Consider the following 21,322-nt stretch of genomic DNA (forward strand, 5'->3'; position numbering starts at 1 on the left):
GTGTGCATTTTCTATTGGATTTATTGGCGATTATTATGTATCATAAACAGCATTTACTCGGTAAACTTATCTCTTCTTAACAGTTTCTTTGAATTATTATCTTACTTTCTTTTACTCTCAGTTTTGCTGAGATAAAACCAAGTCGTAAAAATATAATCAACTTCCGAAATGTATACCTTAGCTTTATAAACTCATTACTCGTTACAAGTCTCAACAATATAAAGGGTACAAACTCGAGACTCGACGATGATTTTTCAATTTTTCAAGACTAAATATTCGAACTATAAATTATGTTCCTTCCAACATTCAGCTGGTATGGTATCAATATTATAATATGTTGTGATTGGATTACTTCACTATGATACCACTCTTAAAGATAATTTATAATATAATAGCTATAAACAAGGGAGTAGTTGTTGATAGTTTAGTTTGCTAGAAGCTAAGAAAATTTACATTCACAAGGTTTTGGGCCATTAATGAGTACCTACCTAAGTATGTTATGTACGTATATTTTTAGTACTAAATATAAAAATTGAGGTAGTATAAATACTGCGACCCGAGGGTACCAGTTCTTTAACTTTTCTAAGTTCTTTCAACTTTTATTGAAACTCGACAGAGTAATCATTGCTATATATGGAAGAAACATGTTGTAGCTTGGCTGGGTATTCAAACAGTGAGATGGGGATAGTTCTACAAAGCAATAATCCTTTCCACTTGATATCGTTAAACAGAAAGTAACTTCTTTAAGGAGGCAGCCATATTTACCCGAGTTTGCTTAAATCATAAAACATAGAACCCACTTGCAAATTTTCGCGTCACGTCATTGAATCACCCTGTATACATGTATTATACCCACACGTTCAAATCCCTCTCTTCTTTCGTGAGTCACACCGACGGAAATTACGATCGATCGAACAGGAACGGAACAAACGAAGTAAGGTTGCGCGTCCTGGTCGTTCCACTAGAAATCCTCCTCATGTCAGTCTTATCGTAAACGCGTTTAGGACCCCGATGACACTGGATGACGGAACATCTTTGTCAAAATTTATTCTCACCACGTGTTCTCCCGCTGGCTGTTGATCTTATTAGCCTCCGCGAGACGATAGTGTCGATAGTCTTTTGTACACGCGGACAGGGATAACATTTTTCGCCGTGAAGATTATTCGTCGGTGCTGCAAGGAACGCGGGCGAGTTAATTTTTGAGGAATCTCGCCGGAGTTAAACGAGACCCTTGCAACAGGGGAAGTTACAAAAATATGATTGGCGATAGAAGAAATCTGCCAACCATTTTTCTACGTAGCATAACCACGTTCATCGATATTAATTCTCTTCACGCGTCTCTGAAATCCTGATTTCGATTCGATGAATATCGTGGGAGGAAATCTCTGCTGTTTTAGCGGGGCAAGGACGCTATTTGTGGTTGATCTTTCATCAATTTTCGTCAACGATCTGACCGGAATCTTTCATGTTTTGGCCGATAAATATCCAGCGTGGAAGATGTCCTCGGGTAATCTGCACGGAAGAAAATGATGGACATTCTTTTGGAATTTCGTGTCGTCCTTGTTTAAATCTTCCGTCTCTTGAAACGGTGATAGAGGGAGGGAGCGGTTACTGAATATTTACACGAACGTCCGTCGCATCGATCGAAACTACTGCGACCCCTTAGCTTTCTCTCCGCTTCGCGGGGGACAGAATCACTCAAATTAATTGTACTATGAGCGAATTATCGCTAATAACGACGTTAATCGTATATCTTCGGTTTTGGTTACCCTTTTAAGGGGACCTAGGTACTTGTCAAACTTTTAGTCGCTTGTCATATATCTCTTGTAAACGTAAAGGGTCCGCCCACGATCAATAATATTGTCAAAAAGCATGACTTCAGTGAGGATTAGATGACTCCATTACTAACTGTAAATATGAGAACTAAAAATCATGTATTCTTCGTGTTGGGGGAGGTATATGAGATTTAACTTGTTTTAATTGTAAAAAAATAGTACCTCTTTATAACTAAAAATTTGATATAATAAACTTTTCTATAACTTCAACCGCGTTTGAGGTATGGTATTCCACGCATCTTCTCTCTCTCTTGATCCAATTTTTTGAAACTTTAATTCCATCAGTTTCTCTAATCTAGAAGCCATCATACCGAATTTCTTGAAATGCTGATAATCCAGTCCAGGAATATAAAGTAAAATAGACGTCAACATAAACACGTATACATTCATACCTATAAAAGTTAGTCATCGATTTTTTGGTATTTTTGGAGCCAGGGAATCTCAAAATATCGATAAATTAAAAAAATTCGAGGAGGGAGGTTATAATTTGAACGATAGCAATACTTTCTCTTTGGTATTTATATTATGACAGTCGGAAAAGTAACTCTGTTATAACAGTCAAGGAAATAATAACTAAGATTTATCAGATATTTATCAATTTTTGGAAAGACAAATTATCTTATACGCGAGATTTACAATAATGATTTCTTAAAGAATATTTAAGGGGATATTTTCATTGGGGACTGAAAAATGAAAACGATTTTTGGAAACTTTCTCCAAGAAAGGTATAATGATAGACAATTTAAGAGTTTCTAATACAGATTTGCAGAACATATCGTACCTACATATAGGAATTTTAAAAATGACACAAATGAACAAATATTTTTTAAACAAAGCGGAAAACTATTTGTCAGCTTGAAAAAAAATTATGTGTACTGAACTAATAAAGTTGTCAACAAAAATAGCTAATTAATGACAGTTATTTTACTCCTATAATAATTCGTCTGAAGAAATTATTTTATTTCCTACTTGAAATAAACGTTTTTGTTCATAGTAGTAATTAGAAAGTATTAAAAATTGAGAATAGTAATAACCTGACAATGAATTTAAAATTGTAAAAGAGCTAAGAATCTGAGGCTGACAATGAGAAATTAAGAGGTTCAGAAACCAAAAACCTGAAAAACCAAGAGATTGATCGTTTGACGATGAGACTAAAAAACTGTTAGACAAACTAAAACCAAATTCTATCAAATCAGTATGTACTGGATTGAATCAGAATTGGTATGGATCGAAACTGAATTTGAGTAGGATGTTGTACTTAGCTTTTAAGGTCTTGCGGAGCAGAAGTAATGATGACACAATGGGGCAAGTTTTATGAAAATGTTTTTCGTCGTATACATAAATCACAGTTGGTGATGTACAATAGATAATACAGAATATGAATAAGGCAATATTTAGAGTACTGAAAAATCTTATGGGTCAAATAAAGCAATTTAAAAGTGATAACGGCGTTGATGTTTTATTTTACGACATCGTGAACGTTCTTTCTTAAATTCAACTTATAGTATGGAGAAGTATATTTTTGTTAGATCAATACTAAGGTGATGTTCAATAAACCTCAGTTTCTAAATCTAGATTAAAGTGATACTTTCATCCATTTCGATACAGCGATATCTACGTAAAAATTTAAGGCCACAACTTTTATTTCAAATGCTTATATAACTTTATTCTTTTTGTAAGACGATATTAGACGAAAAATAAGTGATAGATGGACTGTGGATATTTAAGCAAATTTCTATTTCTACTATGTTTATGCAGTAAGAACAATGGTATCTAATTGAAAATTTGTTTCACCCTCTGAATATTACATAGTATGTTGAAATTTTGATGTTTTGTACATTTTTTAACATGTAACTTTTTGAAACTAGCTTTTGCATGCTTAATTTGGAAGATTAAAGTTGGAGTTTAAACTATAAAAACATATCGTATGTACAATTAAAATAAAAAACAAACTAAAATAGTTTGGTTGGATACCAATTTGTGTTCTGCAAATGTCTTATTCTTATTCCATTTTTTCTCGTAGAGAGTAGTGTTGTAAATTAAGACAATAATATCAAGTTTTTTATCCTATACATATAAGTAATAAACGTACCGTGATTTAAAACAATATTACATGAAAAGCAACAACAATATCGTAAGAGCACAAGATTTATTTCTCGAAAATGTCCCTTCCACCCTAGACCCCCGTTTCATTGCCAAACCAAACATCACGTCCCTTCTTCAATTCGTCCAGTCTCGTCTTCGTTCTTTTCCTCTTCTTACGCTCGTTTCCGATGACAGGAGTAATTACATTTTTATGTTGTTCCGACACGAGGCCGTACGTGACTGCAGCAGGATCAATTTGTCTCGAAGCTCTGGCGTGTTCGCGATGGTAAATGTTATTTACTCTCGGAATAGCGTCAAGAGAATAAAGACAAAGAAATATAGAAAAAAGTAATAAAATCTCCGATGTATGATGCAGCGTTCGCCTCTGGTTATCTTTGTACGAGTTCCGTCTTTCTATGAACATTGTACAAATATTTATGCATACAGGTGTTGTATCGACCAAAATGAAATTTCGTCGAAAGCACCTAATTAAAACTATATAGAAATAGATAACAAATAAAATTTGTGAAAAATTCTGCAATTGAAGTGACAATAATTTAGTGTAAATTCTATAAAATAAATATAAAAATGTGAAAGTTCTTCTAGAACACTTGCATATGAAGACTAAAATAATAAAATAACAAAAACGAATCATGCAATCAGTCTAGCCAACGTTTTTCAATCATTTGAGTTTCTCGTTGTCTTATCAAATTATTCTCCTGTTTCACGTGAACTTGTGAAGTTATTTCCTTGTATGTTCGGTATCTTGGAACTTCACAAGATTTTTATCTTTTCAACTGTAACATATAAAAGCACTCCCCTTTAGTTACTAGATAATATAAAAAATAAAAAATCTACAGAAATGGATTTATCAAGTTCTCCCCCTATAGTCTCTGTGAATATGCATATCTGTTGGATTAGTGTTACTTCGTAAAATCGTTTTACTACAGTCAAGAATTTAGATACGCCATTTTCTCGTTATACATTGTTGTTATTCCTTTAATTCTTTAACATTTCTCATTTATTCTCACTGGTTTTATATAAAGTCAAAATAGAAATGAATTGTCAACGCAGAAGACTTTAAGGGTGCTCTTCATTGTCTTTCATCTCGTTGTTTGTACCGAAAAGATATTTTAAAGTGAATGTTAAAACTTTGGAAAAGTGTTTAAGTAATCACTTAATTACAAATTATTTCAAGTAGTATAGATCAAATCATTTATTGCACGTGACAAGTATCTATATAATTTTAGACAAATCGTACGAATAAGATAATTTTCACAAGAAACCTAATATTACTGGTTTTGCCAATTTTATTGCTTCAACATAAATAATTTGTTCCTACGCTCACAAACAGTTTTTCACTTTTCCTGAAAAACGTAGGTACTTCCTGAGTTTTATCATTCTCTATTATACATTATTTTATCAATAAATATATACATGTCCGATTGTAAACAGAATTACTTGAATTGGTGGTCTCTTATGTATCTGTCCATTGCCCTTACTGGAAATATTATAAGGGCATCAAATAGTTTTGTAGTATCGAGAAGCTTGCAAATAATTCACACAATGTGTATCAAAGTGACTACGAACATGTAAAAATAAAAAGAAAGAAAGCGAATTAGAGGGTTGGTTTGAACCCAGGGGGAGAAGGTGGAAGAAGTCGCTGAGGTGTAATACGGAACATCGAGGACTACGAGATGATATTTCTCGCGAAGCTGAACCGAATAAATTTTTAACAAAGACTGCTGATTCAGTGTATTACTCTTTTCTTTTCTCTTTCTCTGCGTCCGCCATCTTTCTATTCTAACGTCCGTCGCTTCTTCCTCTAGTTTGGAGGGTCTCACTAAAGTAGGTACCGTCGTGCGGTAAAATTTATTTGCATTGTCGATTGTACCTAACGTATGTGAATTATTGAAAAGCTGAACAGTAACACGCTGAAGAGCACCGCCGTTATAGTCTCATGAATTTTCTTTTATACTGCTTATTTCAAGAGAAGAAAATAAATGTACGCGTCAACATGAGTCATATTCCTACGTTTGCAAGTAATTTACCTTAACCAAACATTATTTTATAATAGTTTTATAGTGCAACATTTTTTAGACGATGTATTTGTAGCTCTTCTAAGTTATTTCCCAAATATTTATATATTACATTTTATACCTTATTCGAGCACTTCAATGGTTTTTACGCATTATTTAAAACTTAAAGAAATCCACAATTGAGCTCTCTCCATGTGGAAAATTACTGAACTTCATGACCCAGTTTCTTTCGAATCGCTGAAGTGATGTCGTTCAATTTTGCGTAGAAGCGTTTTATTCATATCGCTAAGTAAATTAATAAATTAAACATGCATGAACTTTTAAAAAATTGCAGAATGATTAATTAATCGTTCAAAAAGTGAAGACTGATCATATTTGCTCTTCAACTATAGGTATTAATTTTTACATAATTTCATGTAGTAACTTGATAAAATTCGCTGTACTGAATTTTTTAAATCTGCCTTTTTAGGTCCATCATAAAATAGGTCAAACTGGATGAAAAATATAATTTTATAAAAAATCCATTTTTTCAACAAATGGCAATAATCTCTTTGTTAATATTCAACTTTCGAGATAAAATATACGTATGCTCTGAATTATAAAATATACATACTCAGAGTTAAATAAAGCTTTACCGACCTATGTATGAATACCTATATTATCAGAATTTTTTTCAATATTGTTATGGATTGTGAATTCCCTTAATTAAGAGGTAGTACCTATATTTTGAAACGAACAAACCTGCGTCGTATTAAAATGCCACGAAATCTTTTACAATTATTGATTCCTTTTGTCAGAATAATATAAAATTGTTAAATTTTATTGACATAGTACTTTTATTGTAGGTCTATCTACAATAAATTTAACTTTATCAGTTAACTAATTGATTTTTGTGAACTAGAATCAGATACACAAAAGTACTTGTCATATAATTACAGAAAATGTTTAGTTAATATTGAATTATGCAAGGAACATACTATAACTTCTACATCCAAAAAGATGTGGACTAAATTTAATAAATTGAAATACTATGATGGAAACTTAATTCTCATTTTACACGACATCAACTTGTTTTTAATTTGCAACCTAGTTTTCTATTATCTTCACTTCTATTTTCTCTTCTTCCACTTGTTCTCATACATCTCCTCTTAATCGCTCTTCGTTTCTTATTTTTTATCTGTTCCGTCTATTTTGTTGTTACCTAAACGTACGTAAGGTATAAACTGCAAATGTTCATATAAATTCTTATTTTCATAAAGACCTTTAGAAAAATGGTACTAATTAAAGTTTGATCTCAGCCTCCAAAGATTATAAAGTGTACTTAACACGTTCCATGTCGCGTGGGGTGCATACTCCTCAAATTCAAATAACCAAAAATCGGTCCGACACGTAACGTGTTAACTTTCCATATTTTGTACAAGTTTGCGTATTTTTTTGTAGATTAAAATTCCACATAAATGCATAAAAATCTAGTCCAGTAATGTACCACATTTTAATGTTTACGAATAGCAAGTTTATTGTATTATTCTTATGATTTTGCTTGAGCTCAAATTTCTGGGTACCTACTCGATACAAGCGTGGTAATGAAATACTTGTATTGTGGCTTGACATACACGTTTGTTAGGCTTGTAGTTTAACGAAAAGATAACCAGAGAAGATTGTTGATACGGTGCAGTGTTTCCTTTATAACAACGGCATTAAGGTGACCGCAAACCACGTAAAGGGGGCGTAAAAGCAGAAACGCGGTTAAGTCCTGTAGCAAGAACAATGTTAGCTAATTGTATACAAGTAAACATGTAGAAGCAATTTTCAAGTAATTGCTTACCAACTATTTGCGAAAAACTTTGAAATGTAGAGGTCTTCTTCCTAATTATTATACTTATACTCTAAAACAAAATATTTTAATACGTGCTACAGTAATTACAATTTTCTTTATTTCAATATAATGAAATAAACAAAACTGTATTCTTTACTTTTCTCAATTTAGGTAATAGTTCCCTAAATATTTGACATTTGGCAATGCATTGTATGGTATACTAACATTTGGATAGTATATTATATATATTCTAGACATAAATATTTACTTTGAAAGTGGCACAATTAAAAGAGCGATAAATTATTTATGATCTAAGAATAAAATTATTTTATAAAAGGTGTCTTCTTTAAATATATTTTATTTGAAGAATAGTTATGTGTCTATTATTTGCTGTTACCTCTTTGTTCTATGAATAGAATTTACAAATTCGAAATTCCATTAGTAAAATTTGTATAATAAAAAGATAAGAGGTCTGTTCACCAAATGGTTTCAGTATTCATAAAAGAGTGTAACTTCAACTTGAATTTGTCTAAATATTCACACGCTCGCTATCATATTTTTGTTTCTAACAGAAAAATTCTTTACTTTCCTGCCACAACTGTTAAATCTGCAAATCTATCCTTTCGATTTTACTGAAACCAAAAAATAAAATTTTCTAAAATTAGTATCATTTTGCCTTTTAACCACAAAAATATAATCGTCACTTTACACAGCATGTATAATAACTTGACACTCCTAATTTCCATCGCTAATATACATTGAACAAATACATATCATGCTAGATATCCGCAAAATCTTATCATGACCGATTAATTAAAAGTTGAAATACTGATCTCAACTAAATCTCGATTCAATGAATAATATGAATGTTATGCTGGCTAACGAGCGGTACGATTTTACATAAACTCGCAAATTGAAAAGGCAACTATTTAGCGGTACTAGTCAGCTTTCCAGTAGAACAAGCATTAATTACTCTAACCTAGTTATCGATTTCTGAAAAGAAAAGTTTCCCTCAGAACCATTGTGTTCCCGTGCAAACGTAAAGCTAATGAGCGCGTCCTTTGCGCACCCTTGCGCACATGTATGTGCCAGAAAAAATAGAACGTAAGAGGGGATGTATGTAGACGACGGAAGGAAGAGGGAATTTTTCAACGGTGCAAAGTAGAAATGAAGGGAAAAAGCGATCCGATCTTCACCCTCGGAACCATTTCATTCCGGAACTGTGCTGGGGAATCTTCCGAATCGAGAAACAAACGCAACGGGCAGCAAATGAAAAACAGATATATACATATATAGGGACAGGATTCAAAAGAGGGGCGAGGGGAGGAAGGGATAAAAACCCCCTGGAGGTTCGACTCAGCATCCTACGATATCTACATCTATTTTTGACTACGGTCAGCTGTGTTGCACGGCATTAGCATAATGAAGACAGTTCGTCTCTCGTACTCTTGCGTAACGCGTGTCCATCTCTATCGCCTGTTATGTAGAGGAGAGGGTAGAATATTGCCCTCATATAATTAGTAGAATAACTTCAGGGTGTTTTATGTAGAATTACTGTAGGTATAAACAGAAATAATGTACATCTTGTGGAACCTTTGAATGTTTTACTGTGGAAAAATTAAAGAAGTAGAATAGAAGTTGAAGTAATATGGGACAATATTATACTTGAGAAGATGTTACGAAACTGCATTAAAAAGTTAGTAAAAAGTTGTAATGACCTACAAGTGTTAAATATAATAACAAGATCACAATTTATTCCACTCGACAATAATCACGTATGTATAGAGATTTTCGTTTTTCAGATTTGCACAATTATTATTGACCTACAATTTAGGTAACAAGCACTGAATACTCAGTTCATCATTAGAATGTGAGCTGTGTCTCGCAATATTATTTAATATTACTATTCTTATGATAGTATTATACTATAATGTAGGGTTTCATTTTATTATCAGCTCACTCTATTGCTTTATGCCATTATATCACACTTGAACTCACAAATTACATTTTCGAACACCAAAAAATAAAAAGCAAATTCCAGTTAAATATGCATGTGCAAAAACTTTTTGCTGAGGCTCAAGCAGAAAAAATCCATTAAGTAACACAACCATTGTAGAAAAGCGTTATAATCTTCATAATACTTAATTTTCAATAATTGTGGAAGACGTCAGAATTGACATTTATTCTGCAGTATATGTAGTGTATGTACAGATCTAGAATTCTGTACGTATAGTTCTATTCTCTACAGTATATGCATAGTAATACAGTTCTAGAGAACTATCTCCTATTCCTACCTCCTTCTATAAAGGAGGAGTCAGTATAAACTGACACGATGCGATATGTCTACTAACAATAAGTTTTAGGACTGATTTTCTCCTGAGAGTACTGTTTGAACTATGGAGCCACTGTTATGGCTACTAATTAATAACATGTTTGGACTTGACTTATGCCAAATTTCATATGCGTAATTACGTTCGTTTGGAAGTAAGTACATAGTCCTTTGTTGGTCATAACCGTGTTGTATCGCATTGTTATGGATTCGAATGTCGAACGACCAGTGACCATCAAATTCTGTTTTAATACTAAAACTGTTAGAACAGTCAAAGTAATTGATACCTACTGTTAATTTTAATACACTTTCTATTCTTTTTATTCCTTATATTCTTTTGAAATGTTATTTCTTCCCGATTAATGCTAAATAAAATTTAAACAATATGCAAATAAACATTATTTCTCTGAAATATGTACTTTTTCAAAGCTTGTAACTTTAAAGTACTTCCAAAATACCATATACATTGTAGTTCCAATGAACTACATACTTCAGTAGTTCCCATGCTAAAACGTATGAGACTGCAATAGAAGTTGTAAAGAAGTTTTAAAGATGTATGCAACAATGATGCAGCAATATATTCAATATTACATTTGTCGCATTTTTAGGGTTTGCGACAAGTGGTTAACGTTGAGTGGTTGTGTGGGATTGCGTCGAAATAGATATAAAATTTTGTGAAATATGAAAGTGAAATATAAAACATCCCTTCGATGACCGAAACTAGAATGATTGAAATTAACTATCAATTCCTCGCTTGGACTACTGAAATTCTAAGAGGTATTAATATCACTCAAATATTAAATCAGGTATTAATACACTCTCAAAATCCCACCCTATACCATCCAGTGTTAGCCACACATCCAACGCAGTTTTTTACAAATATCTTGAAAACTCAACCCGAGCAGTAATAACATATAGAGAAAAGTTATTCAAAAGGATGATCTTGACAACATATTTTAAGGGCATGAAAATTGGCGAGGTCACACCTTTCGTAAATAATTATCAGTTATTTTCTCGACAGTTTAATTTTGTATAAACTTGGATCTAAAGTATTTCACTCGCTTCGTTTATACACTCAGTCGCGAAAATATGTACCTGCTTTCTTCTCTCCAGTATTTGCTGATGTCCGTCTATTGTCTTCAAGCTGTATTTGTAAAAGTGCACGCTACAAACGTGTTGTAAAAATGATCATCCTAAATACGGACGAGGATAATCGATCAAATAATTTGCGAGAAAAGACAGGAAGCAGAGAAACTGCCTTCTGTCACGAGTAGATATTAGCAGGCGAGCTAATATTTAATATTTTTCTGTCACAATCTCTTTTATTTTTGAAATTACACGATTGAAGTTTGAATGCCATGATTTTTTTTTTTTTTTTTTTTTTTTTTATTTAATTTTTAATGTTGCATCTACCCTCAAGGGTCATTAGCAACCACGGTTCATATACATGGCTTTGGCTTAAATTTGGTTTAGTAAGTTAACATGTTTCAAAAAATTTATAACATCGGAGCATGATTTTTCATTTTTGATCGCTTCTTTGAGATTTCCGCAGATTTGGTACAGATTCCGTTCACGTTGGTATATTTGGCAGGAAGTGATGATATGTTCCATCGAGTTTTTGGTGTTACAAATGGTGCACAGTGGTTGGTCTTCTTTTTTGAGCAAGAAGGAATGCGTGAAGTTTGTAATGCCATGATTTGTGACGCGAAAAAGGAACGGATTTTGATTGCATGACCATAGAATTATATTCGCGTGTAAAGGTCGTGTCTACACCTTGTGATACTTGATTGAACGCGGTGACCTTATTCTGGAAAATTGTTATCTTGAAACAGCATCCTTGTACCTTGTCCTCTTGATATCATTCAACAATAACTTTTCATACGAAGCAGAAGAGAATAATGAAACAATTTTTTAAAACCGGTACGGAGAAAATGTTTCCTTGCAGATTAACGATTCGTAGCGAAATATGAAAGAAATATGTGTTGTCGTAATACATACATTCACAGAATAATATAATATGTAACCTAGAAGCTATTTATTAACTTTTGGAATAAGATGGTTACAACTTACAATGTTTTTGTTTCTTTGGCTTGACTATTCTTGCATTGATATTTTAATAGATTTGGTACACATATTCATTTGAAATGTATTGCCCTTAAATTCAGTACTTTCTTTATAAATATGTATCTATAAAGGAGCATTTAAGTAGATACTATTTTGGCATAACTAAGTAAACAAATGTTTAATTACTACATTTATGACTTTTATGATATACTATTTTGCAAATTACAATGAAGCCTAGAATACAACAATGAAAAATATCGTATCCCATACCGCTCATTTGCTGCAACAATGACATAACTAAAAAATTTGCTGTTTTTAAGTTATTAATATAGAATGAACTGTTCTTGCACTGAACGTCAATATTGACTAATTATTTAGAAGATTATGAATTTTGAGTTGTCGTTGGTGCATCAAATGAGCAACATACATATTATCGTCATTTTTCTCTGCTTTTTGGACAAATGGAGTTGATCAGTTTATCGTCTGAGAGACTTGTATATGTATGTCAACCCATTCTGCTGTATTATGTGTGAATTACCCTCTTCCAATACAGTATGCATTCCCCTAGAGAAACAGTGCTATTATCGTGCTTCACTATCTCTTGAATATTCTCTTTGCTCAATCCTTTTTTTTTTCTTTTTCACGTCGTTTTTCGACAATCTAGTTACTATCTACATATATAGATTCCAGCCTGTACTATGAATTTATTTCTATCCAAAAATACTACCTACTTATTTAAAAAATTTTGTGATATACACTGATAAGTGTCTGCAACTTCAACTTTTTCCTTTCTACTTAACTCATTATCATTATTTATGATTTTCTGCTAAAAATATGTTCACGAAATTTGTGCAACTTAAATTCAATCATTCCAGTCATGCTTCGATCAATTTTAATTAAAATTTTAATTCTTAATTTCGTTTCTGAAATTATTAGAGCATATTTCGATATGCGTAGATTCCAGTTTAATGTTTCATGTAAAAAGTTACAATTGGTGCAGTCCAATTAATCATCTGTTTCATAGATTTAATGAAGTTCACGAAGAATTTGTGACAGTTGTCAGTGCAGATAAAACTGTAAGAAAATTAGATGCTTAATGAAAACAAACGACACTACATCATTAATTATACTTAACAGTCTGTTACAACATAGTATGTAATTAAAATTAATGTATTCGAGCAAATAGAATTTTCGCGATTTCTATTTGTGATCTTAATAAGACACTGTTTAATTATCTTCACGACATATTGTTACGTGGAAGCAATGGAGAAAACTAAAAATATCTTTTCACTAGATTGTGGTGTATCTTTTTCGACGACAAAATTATAAATTAATAATTAATTTATACAAATATCGAATAAAAAGATATACACCGATCACACGAAAAATAGGATTTTGAGAATACTGTAATCGCAGAGTCGATAAAAAATAAGCATGTTTGGAGTAAACTTTATTCTATTGTACTATAATCACCGACTCTTGGTAAAATCGATACACCTGCGTAAACCAACAATGTGGAGTAGACTGGTGGATAATGTACAGAGAACAGAATAGAATTTGAAATCTTGTCAAGAGAATGGACTATCGACTCGAGGAGTGAAACAGACACAGGCGTTTGTTCACTCGAGTTCAGCATTCAATATTTCCATGAAATATATAAATTTCAAGATAATATTTCGACAAAATATTCTAGATTCTTCATGTTTAATGACTCCTTGAAAATCTAAAAATCAAGTTCTTTCTTCAAAGCCTGAGTACACATATTTATGTATCAATTTAGATTAGTTTTAAAAAGGAAAACTACGTGATTTCCTCAACAATTCATGTAAAATTTTGGGGTATTAGAGGACTAGAGATGAGAGAACAGGGATGAGATTAGACGAATAGGTGTACCTACGAGGTACACAAACGGTACGATCACCGCGTAGAACAACGGGCAATTTTATCGCTACGAGGGGATTATGAGCACAGTGTCTTCTCGCAAAGATTAAGCTGCTACTCGCAGGGTGAGGGAGAGGGCAAATTATTGCGCGTGGAACGTATTTACGAGACTGCGGAGCATGTCGAGTTATCCAAGAAAGTCAAGTTAGCCCTCTCCATCGCTCGTTATTTTGTTGTATTGTTAATACGCCACGATGCACCATCTTGGAGCAGGTTTTCTCCCCTCTTGCGTCCTATCGTCTGTACTGGCTCCCTTCTCGCTTTGTCATCATTGTTGCTTTGATTCCGATGTCTCCGATCTTTCTTCCCTTGAATTGTCTCGACTTTTATATTCCTATATTTTTGAATAATATCTTAGTTTCTATCTTAATTGTAGTTTGTCATAAAACAATAATAAATAAAATCTCTTGTTTCATTAAATCTTACTGTGCATGAGACACTTTTTTACGAGTCGATTATTTACGTGCTGAAGAAATAGATTTCCTTAGGTGTAGAGTGTAGAGGAAACCAAGTAAAATGGTCATAGGTATGTAAATAATACTTATTTTTCTAAGTATAATTTTGTCCACTTTAGAAGCGCGATATTTAGTATTAAGTAGAAATATCTGATTTATTTCATTAGTAATGTAAAACTTCTGGATTTATAGATCAATATTCTCATAAACCTCCCACAAAGACAGAACTTTATAATTTAGTAAATGTGCACAATACAATATACATAGTAAAAATAGGCTTGTGTCTGATATTTTAGCGAGTTTTGTAGGTCATTAGATCTTACGTGTTTGACTTAACACAGTTTTTCCCTATCTATTGTTGTAGATATTTTTCATATTTCTTTTGATAACATGGATGATTAATTTTATATATCTGTTTTCACATACTATCTTTAATCATAAATTATAACGGATTTACTAAAAAAATATACACACAACAATTCAATTTATTTTAAAATTTTGATATAGACATTGTTCAATTATAAATTGATTGTATGCATCCATTGATTAATGTATAAATAATGTATAAATAAAAGGCATTTAGGTTAATAATAAAGATAACATGTTCGTAATAAAATAATTTTACAAATGTTATCCTTATCAATTCGTAACTCCTTTTGCTATGTATATATAAAAAGAAATATTAAAATGGTGTGCAATCAATATTAAATACCAAGTATATTTTAATAATTATTATCTATTTCAATAATATTTACTTATCGTTTGTAAATATCGATATATTTACCTCGTATTTAAAAATTACGAATTTTAATATAGACTAATTTAACTCATTGAATTCATATACATGTATGATTTTATTTAAAATAAAATATAATTTTTGAACCATGAAAAGCATTTTAACTCTCTGTAAAATTAGTAGGACGGACGTTGATTAAAAAATCGATTTCTTGACATACAGTAAGCTTGCTCTGAATATGCGTATACATAATCACTACGAAGGTTCATAATTCATAAAAAATAATTATCTTCATTTACTGAAACATTTTTAATTTATGAAGAGTAAAACCGTATATATGGACATTAGTATATATATATATCTCTTTATATAATTAAAAAAAAAAAAATGTCAAATACTGTTCCACTTTTACCACCGTATGTGTAAAAAGAAATGTATTAGACACATGTTTTTTCAGATTTTTAAAGCGTATTTTACATATTATGTTTGATACGATAAAATTCGACGTATTTCATTAATTATGTGTACATATACTCGTCACTTTCATATTATCAGAAGGATGGGTAACTATTTTGATTTTGAGGACCGATACTTTACTACAACATGTTGTAACGATTTTGGAAATGGAGAGGTACATTTATGTGTACGGGTAACAGTTGCTTCGCTTATCAAAGCCAGCGAGGCGAGAATGGTGTGCTTCCGCTTCCGCCGTCGGTATCGAGGATTCCTGAAGAAAGAGTTTCACTCGAACCGGAGGTACCTTTAATGTTTGGGTGAAGTTAATCGATATTTTTAAATCAAACACTGAAATTTCTATTTTTATTTCAATAAATGCTTTTCTCACATCGTTGTTTTTAAACAATAATCATCTACAGAATTCTATTACAAAAGATGCTTTTTTACTTTGTTTAACATTGAGATATATTAATACGAGAGCTATAAATATAATAACTAAAAAGAATAGTAATCGTAATCGTAACAAGAAAAATTGCCATTATCCATGCAGTGATAAGCAAAAGTCAGAATAAAATAAGAAATGAAATGTTCACGAACAAAGTTTCAATGTACAGAAAAAATATCGCATACATTGTATCACAAAATTACTTTTATTGTATTAATTAATCATATCAATCGTAGCGACAACAAGAGTGTAGATGTAACAAATAGTCTAATTGCTTAATATCTACAAATTATGAAAATTTAATTATGGTATAATTCAGTACCCATATTAATATTGTATGTCAGGTCTAACAACAGCCAAGGTAATCTTCATCTTTAAACCAGTTTGAATGTATGTAATTTATACGTGGTGTAATAAAGGTGACATCATAATTAGTGATTATAAACGTATTATTGTATGTACATATTAATTTTTAATTATACCTTTTTGCACTAATAAATTTCAAGAACTAATATTCTTTTTTATCTGTATCAGTAAAATCATACATGCATAAGTAAAAGCGGAGAAAGATTTATTCACTAAATCTATATTAAAACTGTTCCTTCACGCAGAATTATCTCATTTATGAGTGTGTCACCAATAACGGGATTACCTACCCAGTTTAAAATTATCACGATAAACCATGGATGTTTTAAAGCTACTAGATCGAATACAATTTTTCCTGCACAATCTTTAGTTCTCTTTTCGGTAGTGAAATCGCCAAATCAAAATACATACGAAAGTAAAGTACAGCAGAGAACGAATGGTAACAATGGCTTGTGATAAGTTTGCACGCCTACAATGCACGGTCGGCGATATTCGTGCAAACGATATGCACCGGTCCTTCTGTATCAGAGACCAGGATCTTTTCCCGCTGCGAGCCGCGGCGCACAGAGGCCATCGGCGTCGGTACAAAGAATTTTCTACGGATCCCATTCGTTGCCTCCCTCGCGCACTGTCACTTCGCCATCTCTTCCCTCCTGTACGCGAGAGGGAACGAGATTAAGCAGGTGTACAGTACGCGCCAGAAGTTCCTCCGCCTTTTTCTCTCACTTGCAATTAGAAACTTTATTCGGGCATGATTCTCTGGCTACGTATTCAAATATTACGAATACGGCAAGTTACACGTGTACGTCAATATTTAAACTGTGATTTTACGTACAAAAGCGAGAAAATAATGTCTGCTTTATACACTATGAGAAGTGTGTACCTGGTCGAATAATATTTGCTCTATATAGATACATGTATATTGCCAATTTGACTCATTAAGATGAAAAAACGTGAAACAATCATTCAAGTTGACAAACAGGTTCGTTACCAATTATATACTTCTGTTACAATTATAAAATATTTTTTCGTCGATTGTACAATACGAAAGCAGAAGAAATGAAACATTTGTAATCCAATTTTAAACAATATTTTCGTTGCAACACTTCAAAAATACATATAATACATTTTATTATGTATTTTATAATGTATATATTTTTAATAGCGTCCTTCAATCAGATAGCTTTCACATGATCGATTAAAACAGAACCCTTTATATCAACCAAGTTAAATGCACCATTTTAACTTCTGCATACATCAAGTATTTTCTCTTTCAACGTTCTCCAAATCATATCTAAACCATTTTTCAATATCGGTAAACGTTTTGTCTATATTCGTGTGGATCGATTAAAGTGGGACACTGCCGTACGTCAATTCAAATGATACGCGCTGGTCCTCTATATCGCACGTTTCCGCATGTATCCCCTGTACGCGACCGTGACACATAGAAGGCTCTTCGAATATAAAGAATTCTTGAATCTCGCCACTCTTCCCCTTACTTTTTTCCTCCATTCTCTCTCTCTCTCTCTCATACATCCATGCATACACGTACACACACACGTGTACCGAGACACGAACGTACTGGAGAAACAAGATTACGCCGATAGTGGAGTACACGCGTTGGAAGTTCTGTTTCATACAGGCAGGATCGAGAAGAGTGAGGAGAAAAAGCGAGAAAGAAGAACGGCTGGCTGGCCCTGTTCCACTCGTGTATGGCGAGCGTGGTAGTGGGCAATGCGCGACCAAACCTAACCTAACTCCTGTGCCGGTTCTCCAGCGGGGTAAGCTGGATCACCAGGCGCCGCGAGAGGGACAAGGACCGTCCGATGCGAGCGATGCCAGCGATGCGTGGGTGGTGGGGGGCTAGATCGGCGCATGCGCATCGGGGACGCTTATTGAGCCAAGGAGAGGGGCGGTTGGTGCCTCATCGTCGGCGGCGGTGACGGCGACGTGGCATGGTATATGGCCGATGGGTGCAGCGGGGACGAGACGGGCGCCTCATATTATGCGAGGGAGGGGATCCTGGCTCCTCGTGGTCGGGGAAAGGACGAAAAAGGCAGACATACGACGACCGAGGCAGAGGAATGGAGAGAGACTCTGTCACGATGCTCCCGTATGTGTGCGCGATCAGGCGAGACAGAGTCGGTCAGATCCGAGAGAGATAGGGCGAGGGAGAAGCGATAGGGAAACGACAGAGAGCCAGACAGGGTTCGAATTAGTGAGAGGGTGCATAGTTGGGCGACGAATAGCAGAAAGAGAAAAACAGAAGAATCCCTGGATGTTGAAGGGAGAACGACGGCATATGAAACGGGGCAGAGGGAACGGAATAAGAGAATCGTAGGTGTGACTAAGCGAGACAGACGGAGGGGAACGCGATAGGGAACGAATGAAATGGAGCGAAAAGGCTCAGGGGGGAGATCGAAGAAGCGAGATAGAAGTCGTAAGACAGGTTGCGTGCACGAGTGCGACCGGGAGAAGGCTAAAGAGTAGGAAAGGCGGGCGGGGAGTGGAAACAGGGGCGGATCATTCCGCAGGCGCAAAAAGTGCGCGCTCAGGACCTCAAAATCAGAATGAATCAAATTTCTCTCAATCTTCGTTAAACTATAACACACCATCACATAAAAATACTAACCAAGTCTTCTACATTTTTAATGAACTCTTCCACACAAACCACGGATAACTACACTAAGAAAAAACAAGCACTCAAAAAAATATAAATTTACCAAATACCTATTCTTTACCTTACCTTAAACATCAAAACTAAACAGCAATTTTCTTCCCCAGCAAAAGCACTCGTTTTCCCGAAGAATAAATAAGAAATAAATAAATAGCGAGTAAGTCCATCGGTCGATACATTGCATGTGGTTTACCACGATGAAAAATGAAAAAGTAGGGCTCAAAAAGGTAAGGTACAGGGGCCCTCTGGAATCCTCTCTTCGGCATTGAGCGGAGGAGTGGTAGGGCGTTGGAGGGTGGGCGAAAGGGGAATGGCAAGGGCGCAGGGGAGGGGAGAGGGGGCGCTGGCGTCGGACAGTCAGTGTCGCGCCAGGCCCCCGCTAGCGGCTAGCCAAGCAAGCAGTAAGCAGTCGCAATCCCGTCGCCTAACCAGCATCGCTCGCCTTACCTTTTCACCCTCTTACAAAATCGCATCGAGGCTTCCGTCAGTCGCATATATTCGCCCCCGTTCCATCAGCCGGTCCCTCCGACGTCGTCCGTCGTCGTTCGTCGTCGCCATTGCCGCCGCCACCGCCGCCGCCGCCGCCGCCGCCGCCGCCGTCGCCGTCGCTGCTACTGCTGTCGTCGTCGCACACGCAGTACGTCGTCGTTATTGCTGTCGCAATCGTCGTCCAGTCAGTCCGCGCGTGGTTTTCACCAGCGGTTTTTCACACCGTATCGAGGCGCGAGCGAGCATCGAAGGAAACCCCCCTGGGAGCCCTCGTGAGCCGACCGAGAGAGAGCGAGTGGGAGAGAAAGCGGATTATGAGTTGGTACGGTGCGGCAGACGAGCAAGCATCGGAGCCAGCGTTGACGTCGGAGTGAGACAAAACGAGTTTTTTTCGTGGATTTTGTGTCGCGATCCGGCTCACCTGAACCGGAGACCCCTCTGCCAGTGCGATCACGGGAATACGTACATCCGTCGTTTTTTTACTCCACGGATCTCCACGTACGCTGCGTTGGTGGGATACTGAGAGAGAGAGAGAGATAGAGAGAGATAGAGCGAGAGAGAAAGAGAGAGCACAGTGGCCGAGAGAAGGAAACTCCGTATGTCGCACGTTATCGACGTCCGTATTAAAGTGTCGACAAATTGAGATATTTCTGGTGTGTGGTTAGCGCAGTGAGAAATCGCCAGCTTGGGAAGAGAAGTCAGCAGAAGACTCGTAGGCCGCCTAACCTGTCACGCTGACCGACATCACGGCGAGATCGTGGCTGTTACCTCCGCGTGTTCCGGAGCAAGGTAGTACAGACCTTCTCTTTCTACATTTCCTACGTAACATCTGTACGTGGTCACGCGTGTGTCGTGCTCTGTGCGACCGTCACCAACGAGTCGATGCACGCCATTGCCAGCGCGTGGGCGCCCTACTGTATGCGTTCCGCGAGTGTATACATATGTATTCCGCGACTCGTCACCCCGATGACGTCATCGTTTCCATAATTGCAATTTTTACGCCGTTACGGAAACGACTGTTCGGTCTCTCCTTAGGGGAATTCGCATGTGTCGAGAGTCGAATTTCTCGTGTCCTATGCATCTCGTCTCATTGGTACGCCGTCGATTCGCGTTCGAATTAGCGCAGTTTCTAGCTGAATCGTCGGTGGTCTCCGATTTGTTGCTACGTGTTGCGAATTCTTGCGTCAGTCTGTACATCGCAGAGTGGCGTTCGGTGATCGAGACGTTTACCTCGGACTCGAAGATCCGTTCGCAGTGAAAGAGGCCGCCTGTCACTGTTTCTCTTCGTTACCATTGCGACGCGAAATAAATGGCGCGCGACCACGTTGCTACGGTTTTTGCTTCTGGACGCGGGCCGATCGACATCTTGATTGACGTTCAGTTTCGAGCTTTCGAGTGAGCAGAAGTGGACGAGTCGTCGGTTGGAGATACGTCGGAGTTATTAAAATTGACGTTGCCGCGATGCCAGTGCGTGCGCGTCCGTATGTGCACGTGTGTGCGACGATTAGCCAGGTGCCATTAAATTGTCGTTTGGTCGCGCGGCCCGAACGAGTTCGTCGAAGCAACGACCTCGCGCTCCTGTGTAGAAC

The 21,322-nt window shown here is 35.5% G+C and overlaps 1 protein-coding gene across 10 annotated transcripts in view; it reads left to right on the top strand.

Moving 5' to 3' along the window:
* The first annotated feature begins 19,643 nt into the window (after nucleotides 1-19,643).
* Nucleotides 19,644-21,322, top strand: part of LOC143186146 (protein muscleblind) — a 507,931-nt gene continuing 506,252 nt past the window's right edge. For 5 of the 10 annotated variants that reach the window (XR_013003012.1, XR_013003013.1, XM_076389610.1 and 2 more), the window contains exon 1: nucleotides 19,646-20,522. The gene's annotated coding sequence lies outside the window, so the exon portion shown is untranslated. Of the gene's footprint in view, nucleotides 20,523-21,322 lie in introns of all 10 variants that reach the window. The other 5 variants (XM_076389607.1, XM_076389608.1, XM_076389613.1 and 2 more) reach the window with 3 other exon arrangements.

The sequence above is a fragment of the Calliopsis andreniformis genome, chromosome 12 (assembly GCF_051401765.1).
Source record: "Calliopsis andreniformis isolate RMS-2024a chromosome 12, iyCalAndr_principal, whole genome shotgun sequence".
In the NCBI taxonomy this organism is placed as follows: domain Eukaryota; kingdom Metazoa; phylum Arthropoda; class Insecta; order Hymenoptera; family Andrenidae; genus Calliopsis; species Calliopsis andreniformis.